Genomic DNA, 15,037 nt, shown 5'->3' with positions numbered 1-15,037 from the left:
CTTGTAAGGGATATAATCACATTGGTCTGTATTTTGTGTGTGTGTATATACACATACATATTATTTTACTTTTGTCACGCTATGTTCTTCAGTCTAATAAATAACTCCTCTTGTTTTCCCAAATATTCCTTCACAGTGAAAACTATCTATGAAATATCTAATTTCATATATCAAACGTTGGATTTTTAGCAAATGCGACTGCGCATTGAAACACAGTTGGCGAAAGTAAGCGTCGAGAGAAAACTAAAAGGTGCAAGGTTACTAAATTATGCAAAATTGAAAGGAAATAGTATAAACATCCAAGTATAAAGATTGAAACCTGTTACCTTCCCCCAGATATTACAGAGGTAAGAAATAGTGACATCAACAATAGCTAACTGAAAGTTGAATCATTATCAACAAAACTGATAATCTAAAATTTGTGGAACTACTTTAACTTTTAATAAATGGATGGAGGAACAGTCGACTGCTGTGTCGATCAATTCATATAAACTTTAAAGTCATGATTCAAATACTGAATATAGGAAGAAAAGTAAGAATAGTACACTGATTTGGCTTACATGTAAAAGTAATGCAATGTAGAAATATATATTTTGTGAATAATTCTGTATTGACTGCAATGTCACTGACTTTTACTTTTGTACCGAGTCACAGTCGAAAGCTACTGGACAGTCACAATCATGATGATTGTCACTGTGACTGTCCAGTAGCTTTTGACTGTGACTCATTACAAAAGTGAAATTATTTCGATTTAATTAGATCTCTGTACAAAAATGGTAGAGGTTGCAGTTATCAATGAGAGTGGTATATAGATAGTTATCCAGTCTTACCTGATATAAGATTAGGTAAATGGCACATTTAAAATATCAATATGCTGTATTTAATTCCTTTATTATTTTTATAATTTTATTTGATTTTTTATTACTGAGTTTGTGGCTGTTGTTAAACTTGCTCATATGATAGGGGAATGATTTCTATTTATAGATTTGGGTAGGTTTTTACTTCCCATGATAATGCAAATATATATATATATTTTTTTCACTTTTTCTTCATTTGAGTAAAGAAACAAATGAAAAGTGATAGCACTGTCTTATTATCTAAAAAGAAAATAAGTAACATCCCCTGCTTTGGAGTAATTGTTTTAAGTGCATTAGATGATTAGCGGTCTCACTAAACGCCGACCAAAGCCGACCAAAACCACACAATGACGGTTTTTGCTCAAATGCATAGTTTATATATAAAAAATAACACATGGTTGCATTATTTGACCTATTTTCTTTAAAATGTGTGATTTCCATGTAAAATGATCAAAGAGAGGTTACGTTTTTATCCTCTGCAAAATTAGCAACCAGCAACCAACACCGACCAAACCCAAACAATGACGGCTTTTGCTCAAATTTATAATTTTAAATAAAAATTAGCATATGGTTGCATTATTTGACCTATTTTCTTTAAAATGTGTGATTTCCATGTAAAATGATCAAAGAGAAGTTACGTTTTTATCCTCTGCAAAATTACCAACCGCCAACCAACGTCGACCAAAACCACATAATGACTGTTTATGCCCTAATGCATAATTTATATGTAAGAAATAGCATATGGTTGCATTATTTGACCTATTTTCTTTTAAATGTGTGAATTCCATGTAAAATCATCAAAGAGAAGTTACGTTTTTGTCATTTGAGCAAAAGCCGTCTTTGTTTGGGTTTGGTCGGCGTTGGTTGCCGGTTGGTAATTTTGCAGAGGATAAAAACGTAACTTCTATTTGATCATTTTACATGGAAATCACACATTTTAAAGAAAATAGGTCAAATAATGCAACCATATACTATTTTTTATATATAAACTATGCATTTGAGCAAAAACCATCATTGTGTGGTTTTGGTCGGCGTTGGTCGACTTTGGTCGGTGTTTAGTGAGACCCGATGATTAGTGACTTCAGAGCCCTGAAGGACATTAGCAGGAGAATTTTACCATCTGTTAGCCAGAACAGCAAAAGAAGTTTTGCAGGGCAGTGAAAGCCCTTTAAGGCCAAGGCAGCCAAAAGTTGGACAATTTATAGTTTCACCCAACCAACGATTTTGATATATGGCTTATGTTTTTCTGGTGAGAAATGTTGTGATATGAACGATGGTGTACATCATTTCCATCACAAATGCGTACTTTTCAAGTAATTAATTATTGAATTTATGCACTATGCCCACATCTCCCCAACAATCTGGGGGGACCTGTGGGAAATTGGGGTTTTTGGGTGGGGAGCACTAATAAATCGAGTAATGCGCATTGCAAAACAGATATATAATAATAATGAACAAGAACACATAAAAAAAAAGATATTTAAAAAAACATAAATTTCACCTTTGAAGTCCACAGTGTGGTCGGCTAATACGAGCGGTAACCAAGTTTGTTTACCAACAATTCAAAATATTTGTCGTTATATCTGCCACATTTAGCAAAGGCCACTCCACCCGCGCAGGAGTTGCTAACCGTAAACTAACGTAACCTAACCTAACCGTTCGGTTAGGTTAGGTTACATTAGGTTTGGTTAGGTTAAGATAGGTTAGGTTTGCTTAGGTTAGGTTAGGTTTGCTTAGGTTAGGTTAGGTTTGCTTAGGTTAGGTTAGGTTTGCTTAGGTTAGGTTAGGTTTGCTTAGGTTAGGTTAGGTTTGCCTAGGTTAGGTTTGCTTAGGTTAGGTAAGTTTACGTTCATTTAGGTTTGGTTGGGTTAGGTTACATTAGGATTGGATAGGTTTGGCTAGGTTACGTTAGAATAGGTTTGCTTAGGTTAGGTTTGGGTAGGTTAAATTACGTCTGGTTAAGTTATGTTGGGTTTGGTTAGGTTATGTTACATTAGGTTAAGTTACGTTAGTTTATAGTTAGCAACTCCTGCGCGGATGGAGTGACCTTCACTAAATGTAGTGGATATAACAACAAATAATTTGAATCATTGGTAAACAAACATGGCTACCACTCGTGTTAGCTGACCACACTCCAGGCCTCAAAGGTGATTTTTTTTTTTTTTTTTATCTTTTTTGTGTGTTCTTGTTCATTTTATGCTTGTTTTGCAATACGCATTACTCAATTTATTAGTGCTCCCAACCCAAAAAACCCTGATTTCCCAAAGGTCCCCCAACATCGTTGGGGAGATGTAGACATAGTTCAACTTCAATAATTAATTACTTGAAAAGTATGCATTTGCGACGGAAATGATGTACACCATTGTTCATATCACAACATTTCTCACCAGAAACACATAAGCCACACATGAAAATCGTTGGTTAGGTGAAACTATCAATTGACCGATTTTATTTCAAGTATAATTAGGCCTACAATCATTAATAATGATGATGATGATATGGTTTAATAACACAAACTGAAACTCTCTCCAATTGGAAGGCTGGGACGGTGCCCCTCACAGAGGACTTTGTAGCATGGAATTTAATGAACCATAATGCCCTTGGTTCAACTTCACTGATGGCAGGGTTTGAACTGCCATCCCCTCGACCTTCGCTGTCATTAATGATGGCCTAACCCGCTCAGCCAGCGAGCTTCCTAGTGAATAATAAATACTGATGAAAAGAAATAAGCAGGGTGTCATTACAAAGGAAGAGCATCCTAACATGGGACCTTTTGGTCCATAACTAGGTCAGATACAAAAAAAAATAAAAAATAAACAAATCAATAAATATGAAATGAGTAATTAATCAATGTAGTTAATAATAAACATAGATGATAATACATAAAAATGGTAAATGATAATAAACTAATAAATGAAATAAATGGCAGGTATTATAGCATATTTTCTAGGTGTTTATGTAAAGGAATCTTAAAGCTTTGAGCTATTCTAAATTGCACTGCCTCTGCGATGTTTGTGTATGTATTTACCTAGTTGTATTTTACAGGAAGGGGAGCTACGCTCATGGTGTCCCGCCTTTGTATCTCGCAGTGTCTAGGTTGCTCTGAAATTCATGAATGGTTTTTGCACACATTATATTTTGGTCCAGTTCCAAGTGTCCACCACTGTATGTGGGAAACTGTTCATCAGATCTCTTCTATAATAATGTTTATTGAGTTTCTTTCCATGTCTGCTTGTGTTTCTCTTGGCCCAGTTTAACAACTCTTCTCTCGAGTATTTCTGTGCCCTTCTTGATTCTATAGATGGTCGATAGGTCGCCTCTCTTCTTTGCTCAAAAGTTGTAATATAAGTAATAAAATAAACCGTGACCTCCATTCTCTTCATTCTCCTCCCCATTCTTCTACTCCTCCTCCTCATTCTCTTCATTATCATCCTTCCTCCTCCGCTTCCTCCTTGTCCTGCTCCTCCTCCTACTCCTCCTCTGCCTTCTCTTCCTCCCCTTCTGCCTTCTCCTCCTCCTCCTCCTCCCCCTCCTCTGCCCTCTCCTCATTCCAAAGGATTACAAAGGAGGAGCATGGTGGCAGGAGACCTTTTGGTCCATAACTAGATCGGATGGAGAAAATATATAATGATAAATGAATAAAAGAAAAATAAATTAAAATGATAATACAGTAATATAAATGATAATAAATAAGATGAATAAATGCATAGGTGTAGTTGAATAATGAACAAACAGGTAAATGGTAAATAATAATAAATTGACAGATAATTGATGATAAATATCAAGCAAATAATAAAAAACAATATAAAATAAATCTTGGTTAGGTGTTTATCTAAATGAATCTTAAAGCTTCGAACTGAACTACATTGCACTGCCTCTGCAGGAAGTTTGTTCCATTCATTAACTACATGGGTGGCGAAGTTGTTTCTACCCACTTCCAAATTGAATATATTTCCTGACAGTTTGAGATCATTTTTTCTTGTCTGATTCTCATTCAGTGTGAAAATTTGATCACTTGATATCAGTTCCCTTTAGAATCTTAAATACCTGTATCAAGTCACATTGGAGTCTCTGCTATTTTTTTACTCCTTCACCACATCCTCTGCCTCCTCCTCCTTCACCTATTTATCCTCCTCCCTCTCCACTCCTTATCCTCCTCCCCCTCCTTATCTTCCTCCTCCTTTTACCATCTGGTGACGTAGAAAACATATCATGTCGATACAATACGAACAACATTCCAAGTGTTTCTGTAAGGGAGAACCCAAGGGACTCTTCCCCTTTTGGGTCTGCAGAATTTCAGTCGGTGAATCTCGAGGCAACGGCAAATATTATTCCTCCCCCGTCATCCGTTGCCCTTATTGTACCTTTCCAGCAAATCCCTTCCTCTCTTAATGTTTGGTACTATTTTTTATTATTCTTTATATTATTATTATTATGTGCTGTGGTACCATTTATTATAATTTCATATATTATTTATTATTATTATTATTATGTGCTGTGTGTTGCGACACTGCTTCTGACCCAGGGCAGTGGGCGGATTGCAGGGATGACCCGTCATCTAGGAGGAGCCAAGAAAAGAGGGAGGGAGGGGTGGTGAGTGGGAGTACAGTGTGTTGGGGATGAAATGGGTGGGGGTGGATTTCATGCCTTTGTTTTTGGCTATCTCCCTTATAAGGGGGAAAAAGCCATTGATATATATGTGTGTGTGTGTATTTACCTAGTTGTATTTTGCGGGAAGGGGAGCTATGCTCGTGATGTCCCGCCTTTGTATCTTGCAGTGTCTAGTTTGTTTTTAAACTCATGAATGGTTTTTGCGCATACTATTTCATTGTCCAGTTTGTTCCAAGTGTCCAAAACTATGAGGAAAACTGTTTTTCTTCAGTTCTCTTCTATAGCTATGTTTTTTTATTTTCTTTCCATGTCCTCTTGTGTTTCTTTTGTCCCAGTTAAGTAAGTTCTCTCTATCGAGTACCTCTGTGCCTTTCATGATTCTGTAGATGGTTAATAGGTCACCTCTCTCTCTTCTTTGCTCCAGTGTCGGTAACTCCAGTTTAGCCAATCTCTCCTCGTATGATAGGTTTGCAAGTGCAGGTGCCATTTTTGTAGCTGCTCTTTGGATTCTTTCTATTTTTATATTCTTTTTGGTACTGGGGGACCACAGTGTCACTGCATACTCTAATCTAGGCCTTATCAATGTAACCAATATTTTTTTTATCATGTCTTCGTCCAAGTATGTAAACGCCACTTTTATTGATCTTAGCAAGTTGTAAGTCTCCCCGACAATTTTGTTAATCTGTGTGTGTGTGTGTTATTTTGACAAATGGAAATAAACTCCACCGCAAGGACTTGAACCTTTGCCGTAGTGACTGCTTATTCTGAAACAAAGGCAATAGCATTTGTCAAAATGACACAGCTTATTGGAGGGCTTGCCATAATAAAGACTTGGTGAAATTAGAATAGAGACCGAGCTGGCCTAGTACCATCAGGGAACCTCCAGGTTGAGATGGTGGTTCCTTTTATAGTACAGCCTTGGTGGCTTGATGCTATCGCCTTTGTTTCAGAATAAGCAGTCACTATGCCAAAGGTTCAAGTCCTTTCGGTGGTGTTTATTTCCATATATATATATATATATATATATATATATATATATATATATATATATACTCTGATTAGAGTCAACTGCGTTAATAGCTTTGGCTATTTTAAGATACAACTTCTTCAGTTGGAAAAATATATATTTTTCTCCATAGTTCAAAGTATGAACAAAATCATTCATGATGTCAATGATGCTGATGAATGCCGAAAAATATAATAATATTATGTAACAGTACAAAAAGCTGTTGACACTGATACCAAAAACTTAATTTTTTTCGCCTCCTGCAGAGGCTTCTTCAGGGCGAGAACTACAACTCCGATGGCTATTAGGTTTACTATCGATGAAGAGTAAGCTGACCGTCATGCTTTTTGAAGCAGGGAAAGTTGGAAGTAGGAGAGATCACCGAAGGTACCGTATATACTCGTCTATAGGTCGATCTCGTGTAAAGGTCGACCCCCCATTTTTGGCCAAAAATCCTAGAATTTTCCATATACCTCATGCATAGGTCGAGTGGCTTGTTTTTGTTTTGGTGCTTTGAGCATTCCACTGTCTTAATGCTTTGAAGTGGCGTGGCTTGCCTGGTATAGCAATTGATTATTATGGTTTTTTCACTTCATTAATTCTGATGTATTTTCTTTTATGTTTTTTCAAGTTGATTGATTTTAATATCTAATAAGTTTCACTGAAGTTGCCATTTCAGCAGAGAGAAAAACTTGAACAGATTACCAAGTTGTTGTTTTTTTCATGAAAGTAGCAGTTGCCGACAAGACTGACGAGTTAAACACCATATGAGGACGGAGCCATTATTTGTACAATGTTTCGCTTATTACAGCCTTTTCAAGTACAAGTTGAGATACATATGCTTGAGATTAAATAAGGGGAAAGGAGGGAACGGGGAGAGAAAAGAAGTAGGGGGGAAGGGAGAGGAGGAGGAGGAGGGTGATTGAACACTGGGAAAGGTTGAGAATGCTGGCCCAAACGTCCGTGGATAAAATGTTCACAAAGGGTGGTTTAAATATTTCAATTTTTTTTTTTTTTTTTGCTGGCCATGGGTATTAGGGGAATTATGTGGGGCGAGATGTTGAACATACCCCTATTTTGTTCAATAGTGTTCGTTTCTTGAATGATCGCTGCTTCTAAACACTTCCTGCGGATTTTGTCTGGTTCTTGTATCAGCAGCTCTGCATTCTTCCAGTCCATAAGATGGTTTTCCTTGTTTCTATGTGTCACACATACATAGGTGGTGACATCATGTCTGACGTCGTAATGATGTTCACGTATTCCTGTATTCAGGCTGTGTGATGTTTCTCCGATGTAAACTTTATCACATCCTGAACACGGAATACGATAAACACCAGCTTTGGTGCCCAGTGTTTGGTTGTTGTGTATTTTCGTCTTTGTGATGTCTTTTATCGTCCTGCTTGTCTGGCACACTACTTCCAAATTGGTGGTTCTTAAAATATGTGTCAGGTTGGTGGCAATGTCGCTGGTTGGCAACACGAGACGTCTTGTTGTGTAGCAGGACAGCACAACAAGACGTCTCATGTTACATTGTTTTGGTAATGGTAACAATAATATATACCATATAGAAAGCTAAATTTGAGAATATCACAGCATTTTATTATTTTTCAACCAACTATGGGCACTATAATAGTATACATGATATAATAAGCTTGCCTGTGCTAAGAATTTTAACAAACAGGTAAACCCACAGTATGGGGTTTTCGTATCTAGAAGGAATTTCACATGTTTTGGTACATACCGTGTATTTCATGTCCCCATTGTGTACTGGTAGTAACTAGTAGGTAAATATTTTGATTTCTGAACCTAAAGAAAAGGTAAGAGTTCTTCCTAGCCTTTCTTGTCATGTCTGGATTTCAACCTAACAAGATTATTACTTGTGTATAGGTCGACCCCTAGGTTTTGGCCTAAATATTTTTCCTTAAGATTTTGACCTATAGATGAGTATACAAGGTACCTAGGTGAGGTCACCGGGAAAAGACAGGGTCCGAGGAAGTCACTAGGTGAGGACACAAGAGAAGGCGGTGAAGAAGAATGACTTTGGGAGAGATCACTAGGCGGAGTAGACGATGTTGAGAGGAGTCCCTGGGTGAGGTCACCAGGAGGGATAGGAAAGGTCATCATTCTCATCACAGACTGCAAAGAGGAAGCTCTAGCTTGGCTTCTAGTTCTTGGTCGTGTGTGATGGGGGTATTGGTGTTGCTGAGGGTCCTGGCAACCACTATGTTCCTGAGGGGGTTCAGGGTCAAGTTGTCTATGAGATCGTTGGTGGGCAAGGTGTTCCTGGGGGCGGGCTGATGGGAGAATGAAGTCTGTGGCTTGTTGTATGTTGATGGAGGGCTGTTGAGTTGTGATAGATACAGCTTCAGCGATCTGCAATCTTTTGAGATTTATTTCTTTGTGGAGTATAATAGTGTTGTGTATTAATGTGTTCATTGGGGGGTTCATGTCGTGGTGGTCAATGTAAGGGGGAAGAAAGCCTTTGGTATGTATATGTATGTGTATACGGGCCATACATTAGCCCAATTAGTTTGATTCCTGGAACACGCTTTGGGCATTGTCGCATTTTTAGGGTTATATGTATTATTATTATTATGTGGGAGTGGATTTATGCCTTTGACTACCTCCCTTGTAAGGAGGAAAAAGCTGTTGGTATATCTATGTATTATTTTGTTATATATATATATATATATATATATATATATATATATATATGTAAATATAGTTTTTATTACTTTATTATTTATACATATATTTTTTATTACTTTTTTTTTTAGTATATCGGTACAATATTAAATTTGATACAACTAGAAAGATTCCTTATCATATATAGTTTTTAAGTTTGTAGTTTAAATTGTAACCATATATTGGAAGGTTATTTCATTGCTTTGTTGGATAAACTGAATTGTGTAACTTTGATTAATCTTTGTCAGAATATAGCCTCCTTGTAGATGGATTAGAAAAGAAAATTATAATAGTGACTCCCCGTTTTGGCTGAGTAGGATTTTGAATGTCTGATTTTTACACGTTTGTTTGTGCCAGCAGGTGCATCCACTGCCGCATCAGAAACGGGTTAGAAGTGTCCAGATCTTCACTGCGGTGCAAAGAATGCCGCTGACCTCTTGAATTGTGCCAAGTGCAAGTTCCCCAAGAGAATGAATGAGTCCAGTACTATGGGTTTTGCCGCTGCTAAAGGTGGGGGAATTAGGGCGTGCACACGTAAGACCCTTCGTCCACGGGGAGCTAAGATGAGAGGGAAATGAGGGTGGTGGATGGGAGTGGCCTTTGGGTTGGCTACCTCCCTAATAAGGGGTAAAAAGGGCATCTGTTCTGAGTAACGACTGCCGCTCACCTCGGATGTGAAGTGATTTTGACATCACTGTATTTTCTTAGTTGTGTTGTATGGGAAGTGGAGCTACACTCGTGGTGTCCCATCTTTGTATCTAGCAGTGTCTAGTTTGCTCTTAAATTTGTGTATGGCTTTTGCTCACTATATTGTTTTGTCGTAAGAGGCAACAAAAAATGGGACAGGGGATGGGATAAGGAGTCCTGCCACCTGTAGCCCCAAAGGGGACATTCCTAGAAAAGGTAAAGGCATAAGAAGGTCTGGGAGTTTTCCAACCAGTAGCCTAGGGTTTGGGTCTTTTAATGTGTGTGCATGTGGTACAGATGAAAGTAAAAGGGAAGAGATAGGCAGTATGTTTGTGAAAAGGAAGATGGATGGGTCGGCTTTGAGTGAAACTTAAGTTGAGAGGAAAGGGCGAGTCTGAGTTTGGGAGTGTAGTTGGGAGGTTCTTAGGAGTGAAGAGAGGGCGAGGGAGAGAAGGGGTGGCTCTACTAGGAAGTGAAGAGATAAGTAAGCATATAGTGGAGTGGAAGGAGGTTTCTTCAAGGTTGATGTGGATGAAGGTGAAGCTGGGAAGGGAGATGTGGGTTTTTTTAAGTGCGTATAGGCCTGGTAGTGAGAAGAGTGTAGAGGAAAGGGAGGCTTTTTGGGTAGATATAAATGAGTGCATAGAGGGATTAGGGAGAAATGTCAATGTAGGTGTATTGGTAGACCTTAATGTTAGGGTAGGAAATGAACCAATAGATGGAGTGATTGGGAAGTATGGAGTTCCAGGTAAAAATCGTAGTGGAGAATTGATGGAGATGTGTCTTGAAAGAGAGTTGATGATAGTAAATACAGTGTTTAGGAAGAAAGTCAAGCATAAGTACACATGGGAGAGGGTGGTGGATGGAAGGGAGTTTTCTTCAAGGTTGATGTGGATGAAGGTGAAGCTGGGAAGGGAAATGTGGGTTTTTGTAAAGTGCGTATGGGCCTGGTAGTGAGAAGAGTGTAGAAGAAAGGGAAGCTTTTTTGGTAGATTTAAATGAGTGCCTAGAGGGATTAGGGAGAAACATCAATGAAGTAGTACTGGGAGACCTTAATGCCAGGGTAGGAAATAAACCAATTGATGGAGCGGTTGGGAAATGTGGAGTTCCAGGAAAGAAAAATAGTGGAGAGTTGATGATGTGTGTAGAGAGTTGATGATAGCAAATACATTGTTTCAGAAGAAAGTAAAGCATAAGTACACATGGGAGAGGGTGGTGGATGGAAGGGTGGTAGATAGAGCATTAATGGACTATGTAGTGGTAGGTAGGAGTATAATAGGAAGAGTTAAGGATGTACATGTACTAAGGGGAGAGGGTGGGGGAATATCAGATCATTTTTTGGAAGAAGGTAAGTTGAGAGTGGAGGATAGATGGAGAAAGAGGAAAAGGACAAAAGGTTGGGAGGTGCTTAGAGTGAACTCTTTAAAGGAAAAGGAGAAGGAGTACAAGAAGAAGCTGAAGGAGGAGTGGGAGGGAGTGAAGGATAGAGTAGAGCTAGGAGTGGAGGAGAAATGGGGATGGTTCAAAGAGGGAGTCATAAGGTGTGCAAAGATTGTGTGTGGAACAAGGAGGGCGGGAGGAAATAGAAGGAAGGGTAGTGAATGGTGGGATGAGGAAGCAAAGAAGGGTGTAGCAGAGAAGAAGCTGGCATTCATAGATTGGCTGCAAATTAGGACGAGGGGAGCGTATGAGAGGTGCAAAGTAAAGAGATAGGAAGTTAAGCATAAGATAAAGGAAGCAAAGAGGAGAGCAGATGTGAAATGGGGTAAGAGTATGACAGAAAACCTTGAAAGTAATAAAAAGATGTTTTGAAAAGAAACTAAAAGAGGAAGAGGAGGCAAATCAAGTCGAGAAGAAAAGGTAAAAGGTGCAGATGGAGAGATGATAATGGAAGAGAAGGCAGTGAGAGGAAGGTGGGCAGAGTATTTTAGGGAGTTGCTAAATTTGGAGGAGGATAGGGAGGGAAAGGTAGTTGCAGTGGGAAGCACTAAGAAAATGAGAGTGATAAGTGAGTAAAATGGAGAAATAGGGAAGGATGAAGTGAAAGCAGCTGTCAAGATGATGAGAGCAGGTAAGGCACCTGGGTTGGATGGATGCCATGCAGAATGAAGAAAGGAGGTACAGTTATGGTGGATTGGCTGATGAGGTTATTTAATGGTTCCTTAAGAGAAGGTAGAGTGCTGGAGGACTGGAGGAGTGCCTGTATAATTCTGCTTTACAAGTAAAAGGGGGACAAGTGTGAGTGTAGTAGTTTCAGAGGGATCAGCTTTTTGAGTGTAGTCGGGAAGGCTTATGGGAGGGTCTTGATTGATAGGATTAAGAGAGGAACAGAGGGAGTAATTGGTGAGGAACAGTGTGGGTTTAGGACAGTAAGGGGTTGTGTAGATCAGATTTTTTTGGTAAAACAGATATATGAGAAAGCTATAGGAAAAAGTAAGGATTTTTTTTTTTTTTTTTTTTTTTTTTTTTATACTTCTATGGATTTGGAAAAGGCTTATGACAGGGTAGACAGGAAAACACTGTGGGAGGTACTGCAGATATATGGGATAGGAGGAAAGCTGTTTAGAGCAGTCAAGAGTTTTTACAAGAGCAGTACAGCTTGTGTTAGGATTAGAAATAGAGTGAATGGTTTGAGGTAAAGGTGGGACTTCGTCAGGGATGTGTCATGTCACTATGGCTGTTCAACTTGTACATGGATGGGGTGGTGTGAGAGGTAAATGCAAGGGTAGTGGGTCAGGGATTGGAGATGGTTAAAGAAAATGGAGAAAAATGGAAGATAAGCCAATTGTTGTTTGCTGACAACACTGCACTTGTAGCAGGGTTAGAGGAGGGATTAAAGAAGTTAATGAAGGAGTTTGGGAAGGTGTGCAAAAGAAGGAAGTTGAAGGTAAATGTGGGTAAAAGGTGATGAGATGTACAAGGGGAGAGAGTGTCAGCAATTTGGAAATGTGTATTAAGGGAGAAAGATACTTGGGGGGCAAATGTGGCAGGAAAGGGAGGAGTGGAGGTTGAGGTAGAATGTAGACTGAGAAGCAAGTAAATGCCTTGGGGGATTAAAAAGTGTAATGAGAAATAGACACTTGGGAATGGATGCTAAGAGGAGATTGTATAATGGGGTGATTGTGCTGATAACACTGTATGGGGCAGAAACATGGAGTGTAAGAGATGAGTTTAAATGTGTTTGAGATTAAATGTCTGAGAATTATGCTAAGGGTTACTAGGCTGGGTAGAGTGAGAAAGGAAGTGAGGAGGAGTGTGGGGTGGAAAAGGGAGTTGGGAGATAGGGTGGATGAAAGAGTATTGGGATGGTTTGGACACATGGAAAGAGTGAGTGAAGAATGACTAGTAAAAGAGGTATGGAAGGCAGAAGTGGAAGGAGTGAACATGAGGGAGTGACCAAAGATGAGGTGGATGGATGGGGTAAAAGGGGTATTCCCTTCCCACTTTCATGGAAACAGTCACACACTAACACACTAAAGACCAACAGTCCAAAGTTTTTTCCCAGAGAGATCTTTTGGGAGTTCTGGGGACCCAGAAATCGTTGAGTGTTTCAGTAGACTGTAGTCTTACTCATCCATTTTTAAGAATTATTTGAGACAAATGAGAGAGTGATAGCTGGGGATGGGTAAAAGAAGATGGGCTAAGAATACGTTTATTGTCCTAACATTTCAGTCTCTGTGACCTTCTTCGGAGGACTGGGTCATAGAGACTGAAGCGTTAGGACAATAAACATATTCTTAGCCCATCTTCGTTTACCCTTCCCCACCTATCACTTGCTTGTCCATCTTTACGTCATGTTAGCCGTGGAGCCGCACCCTCGTTTTACGAACAATTTCATTTGCAGGTGAAACTTACTCGATTTATTGATCACTAGCCGCGAAAGCATGGCAACTGATGTAGAAGTCGGTGAATCTGTTGCAAATAGCGATCACAACTTAGTCAGATTCAAACTCCTAAACAATTTTAGAATAGATACTTGTGCTTCTAAAATACCCGATTTCAGTAAAGCTCAGTTCATAGAACTACGTCAGGAGCTTCAGCTTACAGATTGGGAGGAAAAATTGAACGAAAGGCCTGTAGATCAGATGTGGGAAATATTTCAAAATACGCTCACTAAGATGATTCAAACTTACATTCCTTTTAAGGACAGACGTCCCCCAAATCAGGCTCGCCCAAAGTGGCTCGACAAAGAAACTGAAAAAAGTATTGCTAAAAAGAGACAGGCTTATAAGAAATATAAGTGCTCGGGTGCATCAAATGACTATGAAAGTTATGTATCAATACAGAGAGATTTAAAAAAGACAATAAGAAAAAGAAAACGACAATACGAAATGAACATCGCTGAGAAATCCAAAGAGAATCCCAAAAGAAACCTATAGTTACATTAGAGATAAAAAGGTTGTTAGGAATCACATTGGTCCACTATTATCTGCTGACGGTCAACTTGAATATTCAAATGAAGGAATGTGTAATCTCTTAAACAATTATTTTAGCTCGGTATTCGTAAACGAAACACCTCAAAGTGAATTCCAAACTGAAACCTGTGAAAAGTCTGGGGTAAACTTACTCACTACGGTAAATATAACAAAAGAAACAATTAAAAGGTGTATAGACAAACTCAAAGTTAATAAAACACCAGGGCCTGACGGTTGGCATCCAAGAATCTTAAAGGAAATGAAAAATGAGATTGTTGTTCCATTAGAAATTATTTTCAAGAAATCCATCATATCCGGAGATGTCCCAAGAGAATGGAAGCTAGCTAACGTTACTCCCATATTCAAAAAAGGTGACAAAAAGAAACCAAATAACTATAGGCCTATTAGTTTGACTTCGATCGTAGGAAAAATAATGGAAACTATCATCAGAGATGCTATCGAATATTATTTAGAAAGTAACCGTTTGATAAATGATAGCCAACATGGTTTCAGACGGAAACGTTCTTGCGTGACTAACTTACTCGAATTCTACAACACAGTTGTCTCGAATTTTGACAAAAGAAACAATATAGATTTAATATATCTAGACTTTGCAAAAGCTTTTGATACCGTCCCACACGAAAGACTTCTTACTAAATTAGCTTTGCATGGAATAAGTGGTAGCCTATTAGGTTGGACTAGTAATTGGTTGAAAGGTCGAAAACAGAGAGTTGTTTTAAATGGAAAAACTTCTGGATGGAAAAGTGTTGCAAGTG

General features: G+C 38.7%; 1 long non-coding RNA gene across 1 annotated transcript; it reads left to right on the top strand.

The window, feature by feature from the left end:
* Nucleotides 1-214: 214 nt before the first annotated feature.
* On the top strand, nt 215-13,654 carry LOC143022909 (uncharacterized). Its single transcript, XR_012966138.1, has 3 exons — nt 215-347; nt 6,741-6,861; nt 9,520-13,654. It is a non-coding gene; the product is annotated as an uncharacterized LOC143022909 (long non-coding RNA).
* Nucleotides 13,655-15,037: the final 1,383 nt, after the last annotated feature.

Source organism: Oratosquilla oratoria, unplaced genomic scaffold, assembly GCF_046742065.1.
Source record: "Oratosquilla oratoria isolate Oo_2021 unplaced genomic scaffold, ASM4674206v1 SCAFFOLD224, whole genome shotgun sequence".
In the NCBI taxonomy this organism is placed as follows: domain Eukaryota; kingdom Metazoa; phylum Arthropoda; class Malacostraca; order Stomatopoda; family Squillidae; genus Oratosquilla; species Oratosquilla oratoria.
This window is presented reverse-complemented; position numbering and strand designations above follow the sequence as displayed.